Source organism: Pteropus medius, unplaced genomic scaffold, assembly GCF_902729225.1.
Source record: "Pteropus medius unplaced genomic scaffold, Ma_sr-lr_union100, whole genome shotgun sequence".
Taxonomy (NCBI): domain Eukaryota; kingdom Metazoa; phylum Chordata; class Mammalia; order Chiroptera; family Pteropodidae; genus Pteropus; species Pteropus medius.
Genome location: NW_024347791.1, coordinates 5,963,291 through 5,976,837, shown reverse-complemented (window position 1 = coordinate 5,976,837; position 13,547 = coordinate 5,963,291).

The following is a 13,547-nucleotide window of genomic DNA, read 5'->3' as shown; positions in this document are numbered from 1 at the left end:
ATTTTAATTTTTTAATTTCCAGTATCACTCTTGGTTTAATACAGTAGTGCTTTTAGTGGGCATTAAAATCACTGGGAAACTTGTTTAGACGTTGATTCTCAGACTCCACCTCTCAGAGTGATTGACTCTATTGGCTGAATTGGGTGCAAAAATCTGTATTTTACCCGGCATTCCACAGTGATTTATTTACTTCTAGTCCAGGGAGATTGCACTTTAAGAAACACTAGTCTCATATTTATTCAATTTTATCCAGTTTGAATTTTTAGATTCTATTTTGGCTATTATATACACTGAAAGGCTTAGGTGTATTGTTCATATTATACTTGAACTTACATGATAGCATTCTATGGATTGCAAGACACACTAGGTAGAGGCTGTGTCTTATTCTTCTTTCTAGTTCTAGAACTTAGTACACTACCTGAGATACAGTAGACTCCCAAAAGGTGTTCGTTCACACATCTCACTGAACTAAAGTTTCAGCTGTGGTTTAAAATAGTTGCAGCATGTGGCCTCAAACTCAGAACCACAAAACATAAACATTATCTGACCTCCAGAGGCCAATCTTTGCATCTTTGCATTAACTCCTGCCCTTGGCCATGGATGTTTTATCATCACTTACGTAGAATCTGTACCAAGCTTGCTTATCTTATTTCTCAGCTTAAAGGAAATGAAGGGGCATTGGAGGAGGCACTTCAACAGCTTTTCCTTCACTTGTCATCACCCAGGGGCCATGTTCTCTTGCCAGGATGCTTCCCCTAACTCTACTTGTCTGAAACTGACTCATCATTCAGGGCTTAGCTCAGGCCTCACTGGGAAGCCTGCCTTAATTATTGTTACCTTCTCTTCTACTCTTTCAAGGCACTTTTGCATCTCGCAGCTCTTCTGAACCAATCCTCATCTTGGCCAAGCGAATCTTAATTACCTTCGCTGGTTCACCCCACTCCCTCGCTCCTCAATTTAGAGATACTGGTTGGAGCTAGAATCCTAATTTGCCCTAATTATTTTCTCTTCCCACATTCCTGAGATCCGCAGTAGAAAACCATAATGTAGTGTTGAAAATCTTTAGTTTGTGCTGCTCGATTAGTGACTCAAACATATCTTGCCTTAGATTCTTACTTGTTTTTTTTTAAATTTATATCTAATTTATCACAAATTCTATTACTTTCAAATCTAAAAAAACCTCACAAATCCATCCAACTTTCTCCATCTCCACCACTATGTCTCTAAACAGTTCAAGTTACCATCTTCTCTCACTTAGGATTTTGCCCTAATTTCCTGCTTCATGTCCCTGTATCCCCTCTATACTCTACCCTGTAGCCAGAGTGACCTCAAAATGCAAAATCATCTTCTCTGTCCCTGGCTTAAATGCTGCATAGTTTCCCATTGCTTTTAAGATAGACAAAACTTCTCAAAATGAACTACAAGGCCCCGTCTGGTATGGACCCTGCCTACTTCTCCAACCTCACCCTCCAACAAACTCTCCTTGTTCTCTCTGCTCCAGCCACTATGGTCTTCTTTCAGTTTTCTGTAGTTTCCAGACTGCCTTCTGCCGCAGGGCCTTTGCACACACTATTCCCTCTGCTTGATCTTCCCTCATCTCTATATCCAACTAACTGCTATTCATAGTACATAACTCAGCTTAAATCTTTCTTTGATTTCCCTGACTAGGTCAAATCTCATTCTCATAATACCATGGATCTTCCTTCATGACGCTTAGTACAGTTTTAGTTTTACAGGTATCTGTTCCTGTAATTGACTTTAAGTTTCCTGAAGACAGGAGTCACATCTGGTTCTATTCACCATTGTATCCCAATTATTTAGTACAATGTTTGTCAAACAGCAGACAATAAATATTTGTTGAATGGTGGATGTTTGATAGATTTATTTTATAACACTAAATGTGTCATTGACTGGGGAATGTGAATGTACATTAGATGTTGCCCTTTGTATATAAGATCTCACCCTCTAGTGAGGAAAACAGACTTGAAAGCTTTTAATTTCATGAGTGGGATAGAGGTATGACCGTAGAGCTTGGGATCCAAAGGGGAAAGCAAATGAATCTACCCAAAGGAATCTATGAAGACTTCCCAGAGGATGATGCTTGAGCTGTGTCTCAAAAAAATAAATGTGAGTTTTCCAAATGGGGAAGCATCCCAATCAGAAGGAAGGTATATGGAAATGCCTGAAGGTGTACAGTACCTGGCTGACCGGTATATAGAGTTCTAGAGTGGTGTTGGGGTGATGAGGGACAAATGAGAAATGGGTGGCAGGTTGAAGTGAAAGGTCTTCCTAAGGACATTGGACTATAGGAAACAGACTCAAAGGAAGTATAGAGAAAATAAATTTAACGATACTTACATGTTGGGAAGATCATTCTGACTGGAGCGAGGCATCATGGGAGGAAAAGAGAGAAGAGTTAAGGAGAACAATGGAGAAGCAACTTTAATAGCTTAGAGGAGAAAAAAAAGATGAGGGCCTGCACAAGGCAGTGATAACAGAGAAGGGAGGAGATGATTTGAAAGCTGTTTCAGAAGAATCGACAGCACTCAATGATCAATTGGATGTAGGATTTGAGAGAGAAAGGAAAATGTAAGAGTTCAAATTAAGTAGATTAATAAAATGGCAGAATTGCTAATCTGCATCAAAAATGCTATAGGAAGAGCAGGTTTGGGGATGAAGGAAGAGATGAATCACCCATTTTGAATCAGCCCAAATTTTAGGTGCCTATGGAGCACCTGGATAGAAATGTTCAGGAAAAGGTTGAACAGTTACGGGGCTGTACACAAGTGGGTTCCTATGACTACCTGTTAATTGATTTTTTTTCCTCTGACATTGATGGTGACCTTTAAGAACACATCAGTACTGTGTGTCTTTAAAAAGACAATAGGCAGCATCTGCTATGTGCCTGCAGCCAAATACATCATCACCAGGGCAATGTATCACTCAAACAATAGCTTAATTGAGAAAAGGTCATCATATGCTGTCTGAATAATTGAAAAGCACCTCCAATATTCAAATGGGGCTTTAGTTTGGAATTAACTATCAACAGATGGATGCTGGCTAGGCAAATGAGTAGAATGGAACTTTTTAAAAATGTAATATCACCATAGTAAAGCATAGAAGACACATACAAAGGATCGTTACATTCAGTTGTATCATCTGGGGAGACACTCAGTGTCCTCTGGTTTGCCTTGAGGAAGGGTATTTATCTCTCCTGGACTCCCTTGGACTCCAAACCGCTCACTGATCTTTTCATCCACATCATAGTTGGAGCATCTAGGTTCAAAATCTCTTGACAAGAGATAAAAATATACTAACTTTAGTTCTTGTTTTTGGTTAAATACATGGACTCTAGAACCAGAGAGTTTTGAGTTCAGATCTTGGCTCTGCCACTTATCGACTACAAGATTAATTTTATTTTCTGTGTTTCAGTTTTATTTTCTGTAAAATGGACATAATAATGGTAGCTTTTTTTTTTTCGGGATTTTATAAGGATTAAGTGACTTGATATATGTGAATACTTCAGGAGAGAGATCTTGTCATTTAGGAAGTGCACAATAAATGTTAGTGTTATTACTAGATCTTGAAGTTTAGGGTTTATAAACTGGGGTATTTTGCTTGATAATCAGTGTCTTAAAAATCAATTTAAAGGACTTTAGAGGACAGTTCCAGTTCCTCAGCCTCCACTAATCTCCATGGCCTTCACACTCAACCCATTCACACATTTTTGTTAACCTCCTGGCCCTTGTGTGGTTTGGAGATTTTATAGCCCAGTACAGCCCAATTTAAGAAAGTGCTTCAGATCCTGACCTCATGATGAGAGGGAGGACGATTTTTCTTGTCTTTACAAATAAGAACGATTTGTCCTACAAGAGGGCAGAGTAATCATTTTCTACCTGGCTTGACTAGAAGTGGCTAAGAAAATCTCATCGATTCTAAAAACCCACCACTGAAGAATAATTCCTTTGGATGAAGTGCCATGGGATTGAGGATATTCAGAGAAGCAGGGGCTAGTAAGTCCAGTTTCAGATATGAGTGGCACTTTGATGTCTAGAGATTAAGCCTCTGTGGATTTCTGACCTAGATGAAAAAATTGAATTGGTGTTTGAACCTGGCAAAAGATGAGTCTTGATTCAAATTAAGTGTGGTCCTCAGATGGGCTCTCAGTGAATCAGGCAGTGTACATGATGCTTTATCACAGGAGTTTCCTTCTTCCCAAGCTATCTTGTGGTTGGCCTTGGAAAAACACAAGACTTGAGAGCAGGCAGAAGTGACAATGAATTTCCCCACCCTATCATTCCCGTATAACCCAGGTTGGTTTATTTCCAGGAAGTAGGAAATAATTCATTTCGTGAATTGAAGCTAATTGCATTCAATGGCAGAGTGAGCACCAAGCTGTTTTTAAATATAAATTTGCTCAGGTCACACAACTGATTTCAGCAGCAAGAGCAGGGAGTTCTCTGAAAGCTACTCACAGCTGCTTCAGTTCATTCCAGCCCTTTCCTGGAAAATTCCAGACAGAGGACATATTTTCTGGATACTGCCTGACGTTCATCCTGGTGAAAAAATTGTATTCAATGGCAAAGCTGTTTTAAGCTAAACTTTCTTCATTAAGAAACTCTCTGTTGCCTGTAGCTTTTGAACTTAGAAATAGCCCAATGGCCCATTAAAAATCAGCCTCATTCATCTTTTTGTTTGTTTGTTGCTTTGTCTTGCTGTGTTTTTGCTTTCTTATATACAGACATAACCTGGAGCAAGACCAGGAAGTAGAGGAAGCATGCCTTCACCACTCTTTCTCTTCTTTGTATGTTTTTAAACTCTTTTAATAGACTAACATCCAATGGACCAGATCTTTGGTTACTAATGCCTGAGCTAATTGAACTGAGAACTTTAGGAAAGTTACTTCTTCTTTTGGGGCTGGATCTGTGCCATAGATAAACTGGAGAGTTGTTCCTGTTGCTCCAGCAACAATTAATATGTCATTAATCTCTCTGCTAAACCCCTTGCCCTAGAACAGGGTTAGCTAATGCATGGATCCTGACGCATCCACTTTCCCTTCCTATGCCCAAGATAGACTTCACTAATTAATCATACCCCTCTCTCTGAGTAAGCCCAGACTCAGCCTTGTGGCTCCTTTTAACACATCGCCTAAGGGGCCAATGGAATAGAGTAGTAGTCAAGGTAGAACACCATTTGCTATCCCTGCTCTATAACCTTTCCACCCCCTCTCTCCTATCAAAGCATAGTAGTTCATGTTTAAGCTGCCCTTTCCCCCTCCAATTTTAAGATGGTGAGATGAGACACACTGATACACCATGCTTCTTCAAATAGAGGCATCCACGTGCCTATCATTCTAAAGGTGACCTTACGTATTCTTTCTGGAATAAAGGTTTTAACACTAAAATTGACACACAGTGCTATACCATCCACGCACTCTCAACCCTTTTTGTCAGTTCTTCAAAGTCTCAGAACCCTTGTGTGCATTGTTACATCTGGGCCAGGTGGACCACTGGACTGGTAGAGTCAAAATTTGGTTGCCCAGGGTGGAAAAAAAACAGATAAGGAAACACACGTTTGTCTGAACGAAGCTTATTTCTATTTGATGTTGCTACAGGTATGGAATGAGGTAATCAGAAAAATTATATTGGGGAAAGGATTTGGGAAAAAGCAGTGTTAGGGGGCCATATTATAAGAATTAAAAAAATACCCTAAGTTCCCATATTATAAGAATACTCATATTATAAGAATAAAAAAAAATACCCTAAGTTCAGTTTGTGTCATAAGCAAAGCAGCAGTTATAAAGAATATTTCAAGACTATGCTCAGATCGAAGTAAGGTAACTAGAAAGAAAAAAAAGGAAAATAAATGTAAGGGCCTCAGAAATCTATTCTTGTCAAAAATGTGCTTTTAGACATGGACTGTAAGTAGGGTGACAACATAATTTATTGTGTAAACCAGGACATGTTTGAGAGTGAAAGGGACACTATTAATAATTGCAGTAGGACAACAGGTGTAAGCGAGGACATATGATCACTGCAACCATAGTCCTACCCAATGCAGAAACTTCTGAGTGAGTGTCAGTCAGAAGGGAATAAATGAGTAAAACATATTTGACAGAGGAACAAAGCCTACAGGCACTGTGCTCTTCCCTATTAAGGGGCATAAACATAAGGGCAGAGGAGGTAAAGACACAAAGAAGAATATTCAAAATATGTAGTTTTCCTACCAATATGTTGTTTATAATGTATTTTTGTTTCAAAGTAGGGATAAATTGAAAAAAAAAATTTGAAAGTAATTTTTTACATTCCTGGGAGAGAATGCATTTTAAAGAATAAAAAACTTCTATTATATAATTTTGAAGCCAGCTAGATAGCTCCAATAATCAGGAATTTCTATCTGGTCCAACTGAGATGTCACATTTCTGTGTTTAGGACACTGTAGAATGCTACTATAAGGATCACTTCACTATCTGTGTAAACTCAGATTTCCTAGAGAAGAAACTACACTTCCCATATATCCTGAGTACTTTACAGATTTTCCATTTTACAAATATCGAAACGGAGCTCAGAGATTCCTTGCCCAAAATTATCTTGTTAAAGACAGACTAAGATTTGAACTCACCAGGTTTGACTTTCCCCGCATTGCCTAGGATAAAGGCATCAAACGAAATCAGCAAAGAATATGAGTGCTTACGATGTGCTACAGTGTTCGATGTGCTAGAGCTACAGGGATGAATCCAAACCAGTGCCCTTTTGATGCTTATATTTTAGTAGGGAGGGCAGGATGAGAATTCCTGACAGAGGGAACAGCACCTGCAAAGGCTGTGAAGAGAAGCTCTCTCGATCACGTTAAAGAACCATCAATGACAGCAGTCTCACCATAGAGAAGTGAATTAGAGCAGCAGGAGGAGAGGACCAGAGGACAGAGTGTGTGGAGTCTTAGAGCCTCCACGTGAGGACTTCGGCTCCCAAATAAGATGGGGAATCAGAGAAACAAGTAATCGTATTTATAGGTGCGTGAAGCTTGGCCTGGAGGAGGCAAAAGAAAAAGGTAAGGAGACCAGAGAAGAGAGCAGCACAGTCTTCCAGGCTAGAGATGGTGGTATAGACGGGGCAGCAGCAGTTGAGTGATGAAAAGTGGATAGGGTGAGAATAAGATCTGAAGGCCAAGGGACAGGATTTGCTGATAGATTATGTGCTGGCCTTGGGAGCAAAAGAGGTACCTGTTAGTGGAACCACAAATGTATGGTTGGGAGCAAGGAGAGATGAGGCTGGGCAGGTAGGCAGGACTACATTTCTCTTCAAATGGAGGGATCTGAGATGTTTATAAAACTCTAGGTCCTTAAGGATCTCCGAGGTGAGTCTTTGGGCAGTTTCAAGCAAAGGAAAAAAAAATAATTTTCATTTGGAAAGATCACTCTGTGGCAGTGTTTGGAACAAATCAGGGGAAGGGGAGAGAAGTAAGAGGGAAGGCGGTTGGAAAGTTAATTGCTGAGTTAGGTAAGGGATTATGAAGCCTTGGATCAAGACAATGGCAGGCAAGATGTAAAGAGGAGATGATACGCTTGAGAAATATTTAGGGGTGGGGGAGTTAATTAAAAACAGTAACTTATTAGATAGAAGTGGAAAAGGAGAATATTAAAAAGGTTCCTATTTTCTTAATATTCTGAAGTCTGAGAGGTACAGAAATCCTAGCAAATAGCATGTATTTTTAAAGGTCCAGTATATGTAAATTAATTATTTAAAAAAATCTCCACAGAAAAATAAACAGAGTTTTAAAAGAGAAAGCGAAAACACTTCTTTTTAAATTGGGTTGGAATTGAAATTTCTACCATGGATTTGAATTGTGGTGATCTTTTTATTGACTCTACACCATAATTAAGCATAGCCATCATATAATGTGACACTTTAATAGAAAATCCATCACAACCAGTTGTCTCCTGTCAAGGGGTCATCTTGGGAGTTTGTTTATATTCATATCGTTAACAATGCTCTTCACTGTTGGTGCCAACATTTCTGTTCTTTTTTTGAGGCGGCGGGGAGCGAAGCGGGGGGCGGTATTTTTTAGGTCAGGCTGTGAATTGCACAAAAATGTACATCCCATTATTTTGACTTCCCCATCCTTATTTTTGCCTTAAGATAGAAACATCCATCTCAATTGCCCACTTTGTTCATGTGACTTAGCCCCCAATGATTTGGGCTGCTTCCAGAAAGTAAATCAGTGCTCAGAGGAAGGAAATTTTCCTCACTGAGGATAGTTAAGATAATGTGCTGTAGGTTGTTAAAGCCATATGGAACCACTGTACTGCCTTTGCCTCTAAGACAGGAGTCCCAACCCCCACGCCGAGAACCAGTACCACTCCAGGGCCTGTTAGGAACCGGGCTGCACAGCAGGAGGTGAGTGGCAGGTGAGCTAGCGTCGCTTCATCTGTATTTGCAGCCGCTCCCCAGCACTAGCATCACTGCCTCGGCTCCGCCTCAGATCATCAGGCATTAGTTTCTCATAGGAGCACTAGTCCCTGGTGTCAGAAAGGTTGGGGACCGCTTTTCTAAGACACCATGGTTCTCTCTGGTATCTGCGCCTTCGGGCACACTGTTCTTTCCACCTCTAGACTCCTCCTTCCTCTGACGTATGTTTGCACAACTTGTCTTTCAGAGTAGGCTCAGCTATCTCCTGCCCTGGAATTCATTCGTTGCCCTCCAAGGACAGGTCTCGCTGCCATCCGTCCCATGCACTCCTGGACCCCTGATGTTTATGCCTCCATCCACTCTGTGGATGGGATGCTCCACTGGCTCTTCCACTAGTCTGTGAGCTATTAGAGAACTAGGATCTGTGTTTTCACACTCCCTTCACTTAGCATAGAGCTTAGGTGCCAAATAAATGTGTGTTTAGTAATTGAATAATGGCTAGTTCTAAGGATCGAAACAACATTTTTTTTTTTTTAAAGCAGCATCAAAACAGTGTATCTATAACTCTGCTGGTAACAAGTTTGGCAGGGCAGGACTCATTCAGAGGCACATATGAATGCTGACGTGTGGGTGTCTGAAATCAGTTATATTACTTTATTGGTCAAACAAGAGAATAGAAGTGCATTTCGAAGACCCATTTTTACTGATGCATCACTAACAACAACAATAGCAATAGCAACTAACTTAAACTGGCCACTTGCTTTGCACCAGGTCCTGTGGCAGCGACTGCTAGTTGCCTATCAACACTCCAATTCTTACAAACAGGTGTCTTTAGGAACAGAACAGCTATTCTATTGATGTAAAAATATTTTATTTCCCAGTCTCCCTTGGTTTGGGTGTGGCCACACGATCCAGTTCTAGCCAATGACCTAGATAAAAATGTTGGGAAAGACTTCCAGAAGGGCTTCTTAGAAGGTGGACAGACATTTGAGAAAAGCTCCTTTCCCCATTCCTGCCACAGTGGAGCCATTTTGAACCATGAAATTAACTTGAAGATGGAGTCTAAGATGCTGGAGCCAAAGATAGCTGGCTCCTAGCTCCCTGTGACTTATTGGGACTAACATCTTAGCTATAGCTAGCTATCTCCAGACATCTTTTACATGTGAAAATGAATTCTTGTGTAATTAAGCTGTTCTTATTTTGGATTTTCTGTAATAGGCAGCTAGACCTAGTCCTAATGAGTTTAACTGTTTTTTAGAGATTATTTCAATTAAACTTCACTCTACTCCTGTGAGATAGATATTACTGTCTCCATTTACGGATGAAGAAATTGAGGTGGCAGCGTTGGGTATGAACTCGTGGACTGTCTGGCTCCAGATCCTCCTATTATATGAGGAAAACCCTCTGTTTTGAGTAAATTCATGCTTTTCTACCAATTTGGAAGTTGTGGATTTTATACTCTTCCAAATATTACTTGAGATCAGTCTTCCTTTTATCTTCTTTTAAGCATTTTTTATGTGGTCAGGATTTATGGTTGAACGAGAAATCATTAAGACCTTGTCCCTAAAGATTTTATCCCAGAGAAGGAGGGCTAGGACGTGTGGCTCAAGCAGAGGGCGTGTTCTATTACTCTCCTGGCATCTGTGTAGCAGGAGTTTTTCTTTAGAGAAACACCGACACTTTCTCTGTCTTGTTTCATCCTCATGATGCTCTGAGACCAAGTCAGGGCTGCTAATTTTTCATAACTTAATGAATAAGAAGACTGGGGCTCCCGGGATTCATTCTGTGAAGGACCATTTAGAGGCTACCGACCACTCTTCGCTTTGTACTCATGATTCAATACTTGTCACTCTGTCCTGCCTGGGGAGTTTGGGGGACCAAGGTAATAAATAATTCCCTGGGAGAATTTTAGAACCCCAGAGGAAGCTCTCTAATGTCACTCAATATTTTTTTAAATTTAATTCTAATTTTCAAACTTATATAAATTTCTACGCCAAAAATTCTAAAGAACTCGCCAAAAAAACAAAAAAAAAACCTCAAAAAGATAAAATTATAGGTATTTGTGCATCTGCTTTTGCGGGGGATATGAAAGGACCGTCATGCAAACATACTTTATCTGGACTTCATCTGTCACATCTTATGTATTTATAAAAAGATAAGTCGATTTCTAATAAATATCTCTTGGATTCCTTGATAAGATATTAAGTTCCACCGTCTCCTCGCCTTTCATCTAATCAAACTCATTCTTACTCTTAAAAGGATCATGTCATTTTGCACATCAGTGAATAAGCCTCACAACTCCCATTTCAACCCACAGCAAACGCCCTTGAGGTTAGAGCTTGATGGTTAAACACAAAAGGAACCAATGCCCTAGGATTCCAGAGATGCCTGTTGAATTACCAGGATGCCCACAGACTGCAAATACTTAACAAAAGATGTTTCTCCTCCCTGACACCCCCACGCTCCCACCCCCACCACAACTAAAAGAGGGGAAAAAAATCTAGAAACTTCAAACAGTGCACCTGGCTGTAATCTTTTCTACTTGAACTAATTGCTATTTGCAGTGGCATAAAGTTGGGGGCAGGGAAGGGAGTGGAGACTCCTTTGGCTAATAATGAAGTATCAAACCACAAAATGATTTCATACGGTCGGTTGTTCCATTCCAGGGCGACCAACATCTTACATTAATTTTCAGTTGCAGGAAATATAGTTCTCATATAAAGAAATATATTCCTAACAAGGTACAGGAATTAATTTTTTAAATGCCCTTAATATAAAAGCAGGCAAAGAGTTTCAAGTCGTTTCAGATTTTCAGAGTGAGTTTCACAGATGTCTGAAAATTACTCGACTTCTAGACTTTTTAAAAGCATTAATGTTCTTAAAAAAGGAAAACCTCAATATTTATATTGACCAAGGTTTTAATTATGCTTTTATGTTTGTGATTCTTTATTTAATATCTATTTCGCCAATTAGATTGTATAGGTTATGTGGACAGGGACTCTGCCTATTTTAGTCACCACCATATTCTCAGTACTCAGCAGAGTGCCTGACACATGGCAGGTGTTTAATAAATCACTGTTGATGAGTGAATGAATGAAATCCTAAGGCTACAGACAATTTTTCAAATGTTTGCAATAGTATCCTATCACCAAATGATTAAAAGGGAAGAGATAGAGGAAAGCCATTATAAAATTCTATAAATTTTATTGTTTATTAAGTGCCTTATCTAAGTGGAAATATTTTCGCATATAGTTAAGTGATTATTATCAATCAGCAGCGTTATTGTTATTATTAGTAGTAATAGCAGTGAGATGTTGGTAGTGGCCTAGAGTGATTACTCTGTGTCAGGTGTTGGGCTTAGTTCTTTGCAAAAATCATACTTTATTTTCACAGCTTCTCTATGGGATAGTTATTATTCCTATCTCCACTTCCCAGATGAGAAAACAAAGGCATAGATGCATTAAATGACTTTTCCAGAGTCTTAGCTTTCCCACAACTAGGAAGTGGCAGAGCTGGGACCAAACTTCAGCCCATCTGCAGCCCATCTTTCTTTCTTCTCTTTTCCTTTTCTTTTATCTCCTGTTCTCTCCTCTCCCCACCTCCTCTCTCCCCTCCCCCCCTTTCTCTTCTCTTTTCTCAGAACAGCGTAATGGTGGTAGACTCTGTGGTAGACATGGTAGGTTGACTCTCTAAACATTCATTCCCAGGCACCGTCTCCCCAGCCTTCCTCTCCTAAGGGACGGGAAAACTAAGCACTTCATTTCCCAGCATTCTTTGCAGTGAGGCTTGTCATGTGACATGATTAGGGGCAGAGTTAGAAGTGGAAGTCAGCAAGTGAGGGCTTGGAAAAGCTCTTGGTTTATTAAATAAAGGGAAAGTACAGCTGGAATCCTGCCATTTCCCATCTGTCTTTATCTATTATTGAACATGATGTTTGTCTGGAGGTGCAGCAGCCATATTGTAACCTTGAGGCCAAGAGAATCATAGGGCAGTCAGCCCCAGCGTTGTGGACCCACCAAACTGACCCCAGTCACCACCTACCTCTGGACTTCTTGCCTCGATTTGTTTTAGCCACAGTGAATCCAGTTTTCCACTATTTTCAGGTGAAATCATCCCAGAACAATGCCAATTTGAACCTTCTAAAGTTAAGGCTAAGGACCTAGGACGCTGCTTCAGGGGCAACCCGAGGAAACTGACTTTTGATGAAACAAAAGTAACCTCCTCGCTTGTGTTGAGGTCAAATCTTACAGAGTGGAGATATTGAAATTCCAAATCAGATAGATTGTGAAATTAGGTATAAATATCTATATTTGCCATTGTCTCTCCTAAAAGGTCACAGACTACAAGTGTTACTAATAAAATAGTGTAAGTTAGTGTTTTGCAGACTGTAATCAGATTAAAAGAAAAAAACTCAGAGACATGGAAGAAACCTGATAGTCCACAAACGAATGTTCCTACATTTGAAAGGATTCTGCATCATTGCTCAAAAAATCCATCTAGATTTTGTAGCCTAATGTAGAGAAATCATAGGGTCTATCATCAGTCACTTAAGGCAAGAAGGATGTATACATTCATGCCTGAGAAGCCATTCTATTTTTATGTTTTACTTTATCTTTGATAATGATCCAGAAGAGTTTTTTAAAACCTACCTAAATAGTAAGCTCAGAATAAGGAGTTTCTCATGTCCCATATTTACATTTTTGCTAAGAGTTCTCTACTGGTATGTGTTGGCCCTTCTGTCAGTTTGGAATGGCCTTTTCTTAGCTTTTGATAGAGAAAGATTATGTTTATACATTGGGACTATGGCACGAATTAACCTGGCAACTTAGATTTCCAAATCATTCAATTCAGTTCATTCATTCATTCATTCATTCATTCAATTATTTAGCATGATATTAGATACTTCACAGCTATATTTTTTGAAGTGCTGTCTTGCTGGCAGTTAGAAATGACTTGATAGTTTCCAAGGAAAAAAATGACCTAAGTTTATTCATATTTTTTTCACAAATTTTAAATGTAAAAATAATTATGGTTTTCATAGAGATTCCTTTATGTTTTTAAAGGTTATTTTTGCTAATGTTCACTCAACTTGACTAGTGTTTTCACCTCATTTGTGCTTTACTTTTTATATTTGTTGAA